General features: G+C 36.9%; 1 non-coding gene across 1 annotated transcript; it reads right to left on the bottom strand.

Annotated features, from left to right (window-relative positions):
- Positions 1–13162: 13162 nt before the first annotated feature.
- TRNAE-CUC (transfer RNA glutamic acid (anticodon CUC)) lies at positions 13163–13234 on the bottom strand. Its single transcript has one exon. It is a non-coding gene; the product is annotated as a tRNA-Glu (tRNA).
- Positions 13235–13505: the final 271 nt, after the last annotated feature.

Here is a 13505-nt window from a genome sequence, read left to right as displayed (position 1 = left end):
GCTGCAACTATTAAGTTCCTTAATACCTGTAACGATCTCCAATTACACCATTCAGTTTTTGCTATTCTTAACTATAAATAAGCTTTGAATACTTTTAACTTTACCCGTTACTGTTACTTCTGGAGAAAGAAGTTTTTCTAAGCTAAAACTGATTAAAACCTACACCCGATCAACTACATGTACATGTATGCTACAAGAACGTCTCACAAACTTAACAATTTTGTCAATTGAGAATGCTGTTGCGAACGATTTGGACTATTCTGAATTCATTTCAGATTTTGCATCTATATTACTATTTTATTGTGAAGTAAAATATTTAAAAAAAAATAAAACATAACTAAAAATTGTGAGTTATCGTGAAATAAATTAAATTAATTTTATCCATTTAGTATGGACAAGAATGTATTTATTTATACTCAACCCCAAGTCGCGATACAAGTGGGAAAGAGGCTCAATGTAATCTCAATTAAAAATGTTCATTCTTCCTAAATATAAATAAATACATTCTTGGAGGGAGAGGGGGCCCGGCCAATCTTGTTGCTTAGGGCCCCGCACGTTCTAACGCCGGGCCTGATAAAGTTAGGGTTACGTTAACAAGATGTCACGGACATTTAAGTACACACAATCCCACTGATGTATTAACTTAATAAACCCAAGAGGAATGTTATGGGAAAAGAATTATTCGAGTTACCTGGTTTTGAAAATAAGGTGGTGAAACGCGAACACTTTAATGTAAATTAATTTTTTAAAAACCAAGTTTTTCGAGTTACCTGGTTTTGGAAATAAGGTAGCGAACAAGTTTTTCGAATTACCTGGTTTTGGAAATAAGGTAGCGAACAAGTTTTTCGAATTACCTGGTTTTGGAAATAAGGTAGCGAACAAGTTTTTCGAATTACCTGGTTTTGGAAATAAGGTGGCGATACGCGAACACGTTCATTTAAATTAATTTGTATAAAAACCAAGCGTTTCGAGTTACCTGGTTTTGGAAATAAGGTAGCGAAACGAAAACACGTTCATTTAAATTAATTTTTATAAAAACCAAGTTTTTCGAGTTACCTGGTTTTGGAAATAAGGTGGCGAAACGCGAACACGTTCATTTAAATTAATTTTTATAAAAACCAGTTTTTCGAGTTACCTGGTTTTGGAAATAAGGGGGCGAAACGCGCACACGTTCATTTAAATTAATTTTTATAAAAACCAAGTTTTCCGAGTTCCCTGGTTTTGGAAATAAGGTGGCGAAACGCGAACACGTTCATTTAAATTAATTGTTATAAAAACCAAGTTTTTCGAGTTACCTGGTGGCAAATGACCCACTTCTCGGGCTCCGATCCCAAAAATTACGAAAATCCCGTCGAGGCTATAATAGTGCCTACCGATTGAGATATCAATCGCCTTTGTACCACTAACGTACCGCGAGCAATCGTGTGTACGGCAGCGGCGGCGGCAGCAGCAGCGGCGGCGGCTACACAGTAGGTGATCGTAATACACACAAATCCCTAAGGATTGTGTGTAAAAAACAGTCGTAGCTCGTTTTTGCGGATGATTTTCTATAGTCTAGTAACTTTAAGATTTAACTTCGGAAAAAATGCCTCCGATATTATTATTTTTACTGTTTTTACAGCTATACTGTCAATTACAAAAATATTTCTGAGCTCGTTCTTGACAAGAACGGTGTTATGTGAATTTAGCGTCTAAGAAGTCGTTTCTGCGCAGTCACAGTGCCAATGTTAAATGTATTAAATAAAGTTAATCATGATTAAATTTTTAATCCGACTTACTCAAGATTAAATATTATAATCTTGATTTAATCAAGATTAAATCGGCTTAATCATAAGCTAATCTTTTTAATCATGATTAAATCTAGTTAATCATGATCAGTTTTTAATCATATATTTTTTATTTCGCCATTCAATCTTACATCGATAACATTAAACCAATTAACTTTATTTAATTAAGTTTATAATTTGGAGTATTTAAATCTAAAAAGATATGCCTACTGGAATAGACAAAAATGTAATTTGTTTGTCCTTAATCGAGTAAAGCAATGTTTTGTGTCCAGGAAAAAAGTGAATTTTGTAGGGTGTGCAAAATATTTGGTTAGACCAAATAATTCGATCGAATATTCGATTCGTCGAATCGAATAGCACTTGGAAAAGTTCGCGAATATTCGTTTTTCTTGACCAAATAGTCGAATATTCGAAAAGATAGGAAAAAGTATTTGGTATTTACAAATAGTTTGCAAACTGGTCGAATAACAGCGGGTCTTTATCGAATTTGTTGAGTTTCAAGGCCATCAGAGGAGAACGCTGTGAAATTTCCGAACTAGTGCTTATTTCTGGCACCTCTCTTTAAGCCACTGCGGCAAGGACCATATAAAGAGTAACTTGCACGTCCATTATTCATACCGTGTGTATTAAAACTTCTTAGCGAAAGGCAGAAGCTGTTTATTCTAGCGCCTATTGGCTAGATTATTCGCGTTTTCTTTGTTATGGAATTTTCTAAAATAACAAAGTAAAACTAAAACGTAAACCAAATTCAAAATAAACTAAAAACTGGGAGTAAGGTTGAAGTAACTTTTTATTATTTGACTTTATAAATATTCGATTTGGTATTTGACGTGCCTTGAAAAAAATATTTGATATTCGATTCGATCCCCTAAAAATGGTATTTGCACATCTCTAGAATTTTGTAGTATCCTAGATAAAAATGCCATAGAATTTTCTTATTTCCTCTTCATTAATGTAGGATAGATTTCCCTCAAGTAAGAATTTGTAGGGTTTAGTTTTCTTCTATCTCATTTTGAATTGTCTAGTATTTCATACATTTAGCAAGGTACTGAGGGGTGAAATTTTTACCAGTCAATTATTTCCCACCTCTCACGCCATCTACAGTGGCGTAGCGACAGATCTTGGGGCCCCGCAAAGATCGAAAAGGGCCCCTAGGCAGGCGCGTAGCGAATGGTCTCAGAAGGTAAGGATATGAACGTTTGCCAACTCTAGTCAAGGAGGGTTTCGCCAAGTCAACTGCGATTTTCCAACTATCCAAAAAGTTGGTGGGGATAGCTCCCCCCCCTCCCCAAACAACCCTTAGCTACGCCCCTGCCCCATGGCAAGCATTCTCCCTCGAGTCCCCTGGAATTTCTTCAATTATCCCCCCGCCCCCACAGTAAATAGAATTTCCATTTAAAGGGTCTCCGAATTTCGATGGCAAAATGTGTGTAAAGTCAGTAAAGTGCGAAATTTACGGTTAACTCTGCCCGCCTCTGCCAAGGCCGAGTGAGGGGTTGGGGGGAAGGAAAAGCATGCTCAATTTTCTTTTCTTTTTTGCCACCGAACTTTGGAGCCCCTTTAAAATTTAAACTTTTCAGATTCATTGCTTTTTGAAAAAATTATAGAAAGAATATTTTACATATATTACTATACTAGCCGGGATACCCGTTATTTCCCGGGGAATTATGAATATTTGTATTATAAGGTGTAGTATCTTTTCTTAAGAAAATTTCCATAAATTTTGCGATGATTATTTAACTATTTGTATTTTTATATGCTTAATAGTCAGTGTGGTTATATTTAAAAAAAAGTTATCGTTTTGATGATAGAATACTGTGTCTGGTATCATTTTCTTCGGAAAAATGAGCCTAATCAGAATGTTGATGGTACTAGTTCGTGGGAAGCGACAGGTGGACGCTAACCCACCTCAATGATTTTTTCAACTTTTAGTTTATTTTAGATTCTATGATTAAATAAATTTATTTATATTAACTCATAAATATGTTAATGCCGGTTTGACCTATCTTTAAGAAATTTAGCTTTATATGTAACATATTTCGCCACCAACCCCGCCCGCCCTCATTGAACTTCGTTAATATTTCCAAAAATATGTCGTGTGAGGTATTTAAGGGGCTTAAATGAAATTATAACGTTTAGAAGTAGTATCCGAAAATTATTCGTTTATCCGGGGTATACAGCATAGGGCAAAAGGTGTAAATTGAATTTCGAAAATGACGTCAGAGTGTACCCTAAAACGTTCAATCGAATGATTCGTAAAAGTACAATTTCGGGGATCATTTTTAAAACCAAAGTGGCGGAACTTGACACGTTAATGGAATTTTTAAGCTCATATTTATCACCTGAGGAAGAAAACGAAATAATTGATACAATTTTTATAATTTCCCGCAAAATTTAGTATGATTTTTTTAAATTACGAAGCAAATGTAGTTAAAAATTATACCTCTTAAGAGTTTAAAACCTTTTTTCATGTTAAGCTTCGCGTATTCGAAAGCTTATCAATCCGTTTCGATGAATCAGTTTCATGGATAAATTTTGGCCATTGAAAGCAGGAACTCAAAAGGTTGTCTTTTGATGGCCAAAATAAAACCTTTAACCTCAACGGGTAATTCATTGATATCAGTCGTGGTAATCGGAACAATATAGGTTTCTCCATCTAAGTTGGAATTACTATCCCCTTAACAATAATTCAGAAAAACTGCTAAGCAAAACGTATTACCCTCTCCAATGATAAGATGATTATTGTTTTCAATGTAAATAAAACCATTAACAGTCTTTGGAAAAAATTAATAGTTGGTCTCTGATCATTAAATTCGTGAAACACTTCCGTGTTTTAGTTATCGCTAGACGCTTCCATTGTAGCAGCCGAATTAGTCGGAGCAGATTACAGGTGGGGTGGCGGAGTGGTTAGCACTTTCGCCTCGCAGCCAGAGGAGCCGGGTTCGATCCCAGCTTGTGTCACTGGGTGCAAACTCGGAACGACTCCTTCTGCGTTGAGTTTGCGAGTTCTCTCCCCACTGGTTTAAGGGGTTTTCCCCCGAGTTGTTCGGTTTCCCTTCCATAAAAACTTGTCTAGGTTAACGGTAATAGTTAGTGTAGGGAGCTGTTGGCTCGATCTCGTGGCATGCAGGACTTGCCACCACCCTCCTACGCATTGTAACCCGGCCACCTGTATTAAGGGCTTCAAACGTCGCATGATGACTTAGGCCTAAGGTGGTGTCCCTACTACCGAGGAGGGGTAAAAGGTGTAGCACCAAAAGTCCCAAATACAGCGAAACTCTACCAATAGTTTACGGTGTAGAGTATTTCGAGTAAAATTGGGACGCGAATAATTTCCCGGGATAAACGAATAATTTTCGCCTAATAAGAAAATCGTTTTAATTTTAAAATAGAGCTTTAATGTTAAATTTTGATAATTCTTGTAATATATGAATATATCTTGAATGAATTGTTTTACATATCCAAATCGCTGTCTTCAGTGCCACTTGAATCGCATTCTACATTATCATTTTCAACAAAGTCATTATCACATTTTTCTTCATCCGCTCCACACATACACATTTAAGTGCAACACATACTTGTACATTTGCTAGGAGGCCTACAATGTCCACGCTGGCAATTGCATTTGACGAAATTCAGGACTTGTTCAGGAGCACATGGTAAATCGCAAAGCATTGGCTTATAGGCTCCGTTTTCTGAAGCTGGAGGCGAATTCGGTTGTTGCAGGTGATCTTTTCCCCATTCCACGCTTTGAAAGTGAGCTCGACGAATAGCTGGCATCAGAGCGCCAAGAGTTGGGGGAAGCGTTTCTCCTTGGGTACTCTTCTTAGAGAAAAACCACCATCGAAGTTCTGCGAGACTAGTTTTTGTAGATACTTGGTTTTAATTGGAGTAAACAGACTAGCGAATTAATTTTTCTCCTCCACAAACTACTTGTTCCGATGTATTAGGTCCATGTCCAATAAGTGCCAATGCTTACCAGACATTATTTTCGGCCATTAGAAACTTATTCCAAAAGGTGTTTTTGCTTTACCCGCAAAACAACCAGTAACATCTGAGCCAGATATTGCATGTAAACCAGGCAATGCGGATGCTTTCAAAGGTCCAAGAGCATCAAAACACAAACACAAACACAACAAACACAACCGTCATAACACAAACTCAACATTCCCACCCAACACATAAACATTACAAAAAAATATCCAATCAAACTGATTTAAAACTGCCACGACGGTGAGCGTTAACGAAAAGCAACAACCAAACCCAACCCAGCCGCAAATTTATCCGTTAACGCTCACCGTCACACGGTGGTTTTGCCAATCTTTCGACTTCGTGCCCTAATTCCAAGCAATTGCGAACGCGAATTTCGAGATAATGCGTACGCAATGATTACCCTTTTCCCCGAAAATGTGAACGCGTTCGCCGGCCTGACAGACAGACCCACAGACAGACAGACACGGTGGTTGTATAACCCCTCCTAGGGGACTTTGTACCCTCGGAGAGGTAAAAATTGGTTGCGGCTATTTGTGCATAAATTATTAATAGGGACTTGGCAGCATGACGTAGGTCACCTTTGCTTTTTTCAATTGAAGAAAAAAAAGATAACAAGCATGGCGGCCATAGCAAAAGGTGTGACGTCATGCTGCCAACTTGCCAAGTCCCTTTTAAAAGTTTGAAAATCGACGGTACTTTATTTCGCACAGTATTAAAATAAGTTCAAGACCAACTATAGTTTCTGCTTGTTTAGCCCTAGTGTCGTTGATTTTAAAAATTTTGATTTGAAGGAAATTACTTACCTCGTAGGAGAAAATGCTTCTTCGTCCCCTCAATTCTTTCACCATCTTTAAACGCCGCTGAGCCGATCTAACTGTACACAAAAACCGCGAAACAAAAATGGTAGACCGTAGACGGGAATTTGGACACGAGAAAAATTAAACAAGTTGGCAAGTCATATTTACGTCTCCTCGGAAGAATTGTCCCTATAGTGGTATTAATTTCTCGAGATGACCCGTAAAGATATCTCCGCAATTCAGAGTTATTTACTAAAAACGTAATCCCGGTTCAATCCCACCCGGTATAAAATTTTAATTTTAATTAAAATAATTGAAACGAAACAACCGAGTTTAATTTATTCAGAATAATATACATTAAGTAGTTACAACAGCGAGTTAGACGTACGAAACAAGAACAAAAATAACCAATAGAAAAATATAAAAGAATATTCAACCAAGAAACAAGTTAATCCGAATACTTCGAAATCAAGAATAAATAAACCCAAACACGGAAAGTTGAAAAAACTGTGTGAAAGGAAAACGAAAAAAAGCCTTACCGTTAGCAATACACGGCAAAGCTGGTTTCTCACTCGACCGAAAATATGACGGAAAGACGATAATAAACGCCGAGCTGAAAATTGATTCCCATTCGATATACCGCTAACGTTCAACTTTACGCTGCTCATTTTCCGTCGAGTGTGAAACCAGCTTAAAACGTACAATAAATGACGGTAGACGGAATAGTTAGGGCTCTTTAAAAAAAAAACAAACAAACCCAATTGACGAACTGCATTAAACATCTTAATCCGTCGTAATGACGACCCAGTTAAAAACCAGACCAACATAAATGTAAGGGCACGATGTATACAGCTCGAAATTTTCTTCATAAATGAAGCATTTCGCTTAAAAACAAAATACGCTAAACACACAATAGATAAAAAATACACGACTGAAAAAACTAAATAAATTACAAAAAACTAACCCTTTAACCATCTTATCTGCTGACTGCGCTAAAACAAGATTTGACCTTTAAATTTTAAAACGTTAAAAAATGTAGACTTTAAAAACTATTAATATACTCTTCCGCTTAATGTATCGGTGGTTCTGTAGTAGAACACTCGCCTGTCATGCAGGAGGGCTCTGGTTCGAATCCTGCCCGATGCGATCGCAAATTGATACCGTAAACAATTGGGGGAAACACTGCCATTTGTACGTTGAGATGTTAATCATTACCGTCAGCAATTGGTCCGTATCAAACGTCGAAGATTCTTCGCGTAAAATCACAATTCGCAAAAGAAAATTGTAATACACCCAATGACACGAAGAGAGTGTTTTTGGAAAAACCTTTTCCCTTATTCTAAGAAACTGTTTACGCAGCCCAGACAGACAGACACACACACCCTCTTAGACACGGTGATTGCAATACCCCTCCTAGAGGACTATGTCCCCTCGGAGAGGTAAAAAAAAGGATTTCCTTTTGAAACGAAAGGGAAACAACGGTCAGCTTCAAGACATTTCAACCGCTCTTTGCCCTCCCGGGGTCTCTATTTCATAAGCGTGCGCAGATCTTCTCGTCAGGTGCGGTCAATTAAATCTTTTCCGCTTTCATTTATTACCAAAATCTTTTTAAAGTTATATTTAACGTTAATAAATAGCTCCACAGAGACTGTAAATTTCCATGTTAAAGATCCATTAGTCAAGAGCGAAGAGCACGGTGTCTAGAGAAACGTTTTTAGCGTAGATATGACAATATTCCACTATACCGCTATGCAATTAATCAAGTTCGAGATATATGTCAGGGCCACGCAAACGGGGTTAGATTTGGGGATAAGGAAGGGATACCGGTGGCGGAAGTATAACAACCACCAGTTCGGTAATTGGTGGTCGTCCTCTAGCGGTCATTCTCATTATCTCCCTCCCAGACGCTTTGGATTACGAGAGTGCACCACACTTCGGCTTCACGAAACATTCTTCTCATATCGTGTGCCATTGTAGTCTGTAAACTGAACTCACCGAAGTGAACAGAGTAAATGTAACTCTAGTAGCGTACGAAGATTGCCAGGCGTTTTATAGAAACTTATATATTAGATATTTTAAAGTAGTATACAGTGTATTTAATATAATCAAAAGTGACATAATTACCAAAAGTGTGTCAATCGGACCTATTTCGTAATGAAAGTTACGAACGAAGTACAAGTTGGGAGGGAAGAAGTTAAAACAAAGAATTAACGCCAAGTAGTGAGGAACGGAGGAACTAACTTGTAAGTAGCACTGGTCAAAGCTAGCGTATTTTATAGTGTTGTAAGTCGGAAAATTTTCCGTATTTTTCCGAAAAAAATAAAAAAAAGTTTTCATTCCATGATTAGTCTAATATATTGTTTGCAAATTGAAATAAAGCGGTATTTTCGCCTCATTTTGTCGAATCTTAAAGTAAAACGAAACCTCTAGACTAGTTTAAACTGATTAACAATGTAACGCTATTAATGTTTTGTAGTATGTTTACTGATATTAGACATTTTATATCGATAAAAAGTTAAAAACATTAAAAACCCTTAAAAGGTAATTTATGTTTCAAATTTTTACCTCTCCGAGGGGACAAAGTCCCCTAGGAGGGGTTATACAACCACCGTGTCTGTATGTGGGTCTGTGGGTCTGTCAGGCCTGCGAACGCGTTCGCATTTTCGGTGCAAAGTGTAATCACTGCGTACGCAGTTCCTCGAAGGGTTGGCAAAACCACCGTGTGAAGGTGAGCGTTAACGAATTAATTTGCGGTTTGGTTGGTGTTTTTTCGCTCACCGTCATGACGTTTTTGTAATGTTTATGCGTAGGTTGTGAGTGTTGAGTTTGTGTTCTGATGGTTGTGCACGTTGAGTCTGTTGTGTTTGTATGAAGTTTTCTCTCCAATTTCTTAATAATGACTTTGGGACGGACCGAGTGCTGAGTGTAATGCTACCTCTCAACGTCCAATGGCAGGGTTTCCACCAGTTGTACACGGTATTCGTCTTAGTATCAATTTGCGATCGCATCGGGCGGGATTTGAACCCGAAACCTCCTGCTTGACAGGCGGACGTTCTACCACAGAACCACCGACACTTGTTACGATTCATTGAAAATTAGACCTTCAGCTTTATCGGAAGCGTATTTAATAGAGTACGAAATTTTGGTTTAATTGAAATAGAATTGAAATTGAAATTATTGCATCGAAGAAATTCTAATTTAGCGTTTCTCTATTAATTAAAAACAAATGCGTCACCCAGGTTTCGAACCCAGGCCATTCGGCTTGGCAGTCGAGCGCTCTACCACAGAACCACCGATAACTTCTTAAGTTCAATGAAATTAAGACACGCATCGTAAGCATAATAGGTAATAAAGTCTTTTTTTATTAATGAATTTATGAAGGCCTAATCTGGTTTTTTTACGAATGAAATTTTAAAGGTTTAATCTTGTTTTAGCGCAGTTAGCCGAGATTAGAGGGTTAAAGGGTAGACCCTGTGGGTGGTCCACTTTGTTAGTTTTTTTTGGTATTTATTTACGGGTATTATTAACGACCTATATATAGTTGTGTTAATTCAAAGGAGATAATTTAACGTTAATTGCTTTAAGAGCTGGCGGTTAGTCAAGTGGCTCTCTGTGCTTTGTTGGTGGTAAGGTTTTTGCTTCTTGTAAATATATTTGGTGTGGATATTTGGATATCTACGATTTCTAACGCAGTCAATGATTTCCTGGGTGTGCGAGTCATTATATGATATTGGAAATTGGACGGCATTGGTCTTTTTCATGCGGTATGTGTCACAACGTCAACTGGAAGTCTACGAGCGTTGAAATAAAATGAGCCTTAAAGATGCGGCAAGTATTTCGTAAGCGAGAAAATACAAATACCATCTGTAGATATTTCTTTCATTAAAATTTGCTTAGTATTATATTCAACTGATAAACATGTACTGTAAAAAGGGTTAAATTCAATTGTGCATTGTTTTAGTAAGTCTAACTCGCTGTTGTAACTACTTAATTCATAATATTCTGAATAAATTAAACTCGATTGTTTCGTCTCAATTATTTAAATTAAAATTAAAATTTTATACCGGGCAGGGTTTGAACCGATAATACGTTTTTCGTAAATAACTCTGAATTGCGGAGATATCTTTGGGGGTCGTGTCGAGAAATTAATACCACTAGGGACCATTCTTCCGAGGAGAGGTATATTTTGGCTTGCCAACTTGTTATTTTTCCGATTTGCGGAAAATTAACATCCCTAGTATTTTATGATTTATCGTCGTTCTATGGAGATGCTATCGCCATCTACCTATGATACAATACCATAGACTAAAAAATGAGCCAGAAAGGGCGACAATAAATAGTCTTTTATGTGGTCGATCTCGAGTCGAGCATACGAGAGTACAGGGATTGTCACACTTTTGGCATAAACCATTAAGGAAACGTAATATACTCTAACAACCAAAATTAAAACCATTGAAATTTTCAATAAATCCATATTTTAAAGAACCTTTTGGAGTTCTATTTAATTTTGACGACCATTTTTTTTTTCATTTTCAAATAAATTGTGGGACCCTTTCACCTATTTTATTATGCATCTAAAATTTCTAAGAAACCATTAAACGAAGCGGGTGACTATTTTTGTAATAAACCGGCCCCGCAGCGTAGTGGGCCAGCGGGCCCCCCGCTCGGTTTTTCACACTTTCAAGCATTTAACGGGAAATTCCTGGAAAACCCAGTTAAAGATAAGGTAACAAAAATGCAGGTGTCCAATGTCTATTTCCAATATCCAATATATGGGAAGAAAGTATACGAGCGGCGCAGAAAAGAAAGCATGAAGAAATTGCCGATAAATAGAAGGATGCGCCTTCAAAATTTTTCGAAAAAAGCACATTTATAAGCAACGAAATCTGTAGGGTTAACGAAGAATTAAGAGAGAACTTCGTTCAGTCATCGGGTGTGCGCGATTGAATCATCGTTCGAACGCGTAACTTTGTCACCAATCAATAATAATAATAATCAGCTAGGCTAATACCCAAGGCACCACCTTAGGCCTAAGTCAACAAGTGACTTTTAAAGCCATCTATCCAGGTGGCCGGGTTACAATGCGTAGGAGGGTAGTGGCCAGGTTAGAGCTGTTAGATTTCAAATTCCGGCTTTTTTAAAAGCCCTAAGCGAGATTTCAGAAAGAGCTTCAGATGTGAAAATTTGGATCGAGGCTCAGGGTTTATTTCAAGAACTTACGTCTTTTGATTTCATCGTTAGTTTGATTATTTGGTACGAAATGTTGACCAAAGTTAATATAGTCAGCAAAACCAAAAAGTGACAATGGACGTAGCGACTAAACATTTTAGCAGAAATTGTAATTTTTTTTTAAATTATCGTTGAATTGGATATACAACCATTTTTAGGGAAGTTAGGACACGAAAAAAAAATGTTTAGTTATGAAGGTCCCGATGAAACAGTTTACAATGATGAGGCTCAATTTAAAACGAATTATTTTTTAAAATTAGTTGATAATGCGTTATCCGCCATTTAAAATAGATTTAAACTGTACAGAGAGCACAAAGATGTATTTGGCTTCTTATATGGAGGGGGTGCAATAAAAAACATTTCGGAAGAACATCTACAAAATTCTTGTAAAAATCTTGAAACGACGTTAATTGACGATGTAGACAGAGAAGAATTATTTGAAGAGTTTCAGTTGTTTAAAAATGTTATTCCTGTAACAGTCTTGACAGCTATTGATACTTCAAATTATATAACTAAAAATAACATGGTTGTACCCCAATATTGCAATAGCTTTGAAAATTTTGTTGACCACTCCAGTTTCAGTAGCCTCAGTAGAAAGATCTTTTTCAAAATTGAAATTAATTAAAAACTATCTAAGATCAACTATAAGGCAAGAGAGACTGTCATCATTAACCTTATTGTCAATCGAAAATAAAGTGGCGAAACCCTTAGAGTTTGATGGCGTAATAAAAGATTTTTCTGCCAAAAGATCTAGATGTCATTTTAAAGGGTAAAGGTAACAAGTAACTGTTACAACTGTAAATGAACTATGAAAAATAAAATTAATGTCTCCCAATGTTAGAAACTTAAAATAGTGCAATATTTGATCAATAAAACGACGGGGGGTAAAACGGGGGTGTGTAAACTGGAGGGTAAAGCTATAGGGGTTATGAAATCCGAAAGTCGAGAGCCCCGCAAGTATATTTCGAACCCGGCCCCGCAAAACACCAAGCCGGCCCTGAAAACGCTGTATGTAAATATCAAATATCAGTCAAATTTTGCGCGTTGAAAGAAGCCTATGCTGCCATCTATGTAATTGAGGTATAAATGGCAAATACAATTAAATTAGATAATTCAAAATTATGAATAAGAGAAGCTAGCCCAATATCGGGAATCGAGTTTTGTTATATTGGGAGGAAGATGAAGCAAATTTCGATTTTTCAATCGCTGCACTTAAGCCACTGCAGACATCTATTTAATCAACTTTGCATTAAAAAAGAATATTCACGAAATTTGATTTTCTGTTTACACCTTTACGATACAGCATTAAAAACGTGGATAAACTCGGTAAAAAAGTTTAAATTAACATAAATAAATCTCCGATACCGGGAATCGAACCCGGGCCTTCTGGGTGAGAGCCAGATATCCTAGCCACTAGACCATATCGGAATATACACGCCTCTTCATAATCAAATATAAGTACTATGTACTTTAAGTTATGCGCATGTGCGCACGTACACAGACTGAAAGGAAAACGAAATTTAAAATTACGCTCCCTTTTTGTTTGGCTTATAGCCTTTTTGTTAATAAAGTTCCCATAAAACTATATAGGTTTGTGAATTTAGGATATTTTAACCAATTTTAAAAATATCACTATATAGCTAAATTTCAATTTGAAGCAAATAGTCCTCTTTAATATAAATCTTTGGACCAAACGTTT

This window comes from Leiobunum rupestre, chromosome 5, assembly GCF_980474605.1.
Source record: "Leiobunum rupestre chromosome 5, qqLeiRupe1.1.hap1, whole genome shotgun sequence".
Classification (NCBI taxonomy): Eukaryota; Metazoa; Arthropoda; class Arachnida; order Opiliones; family Sclerosomatidae; genus Leiobunum; species Leiobunum rupestre.
The sequence above is the reverse complement of the archived record's forward strand: the minus strand, read 5'-3'. Positions and strand labels throughout refer to the sequence as shown.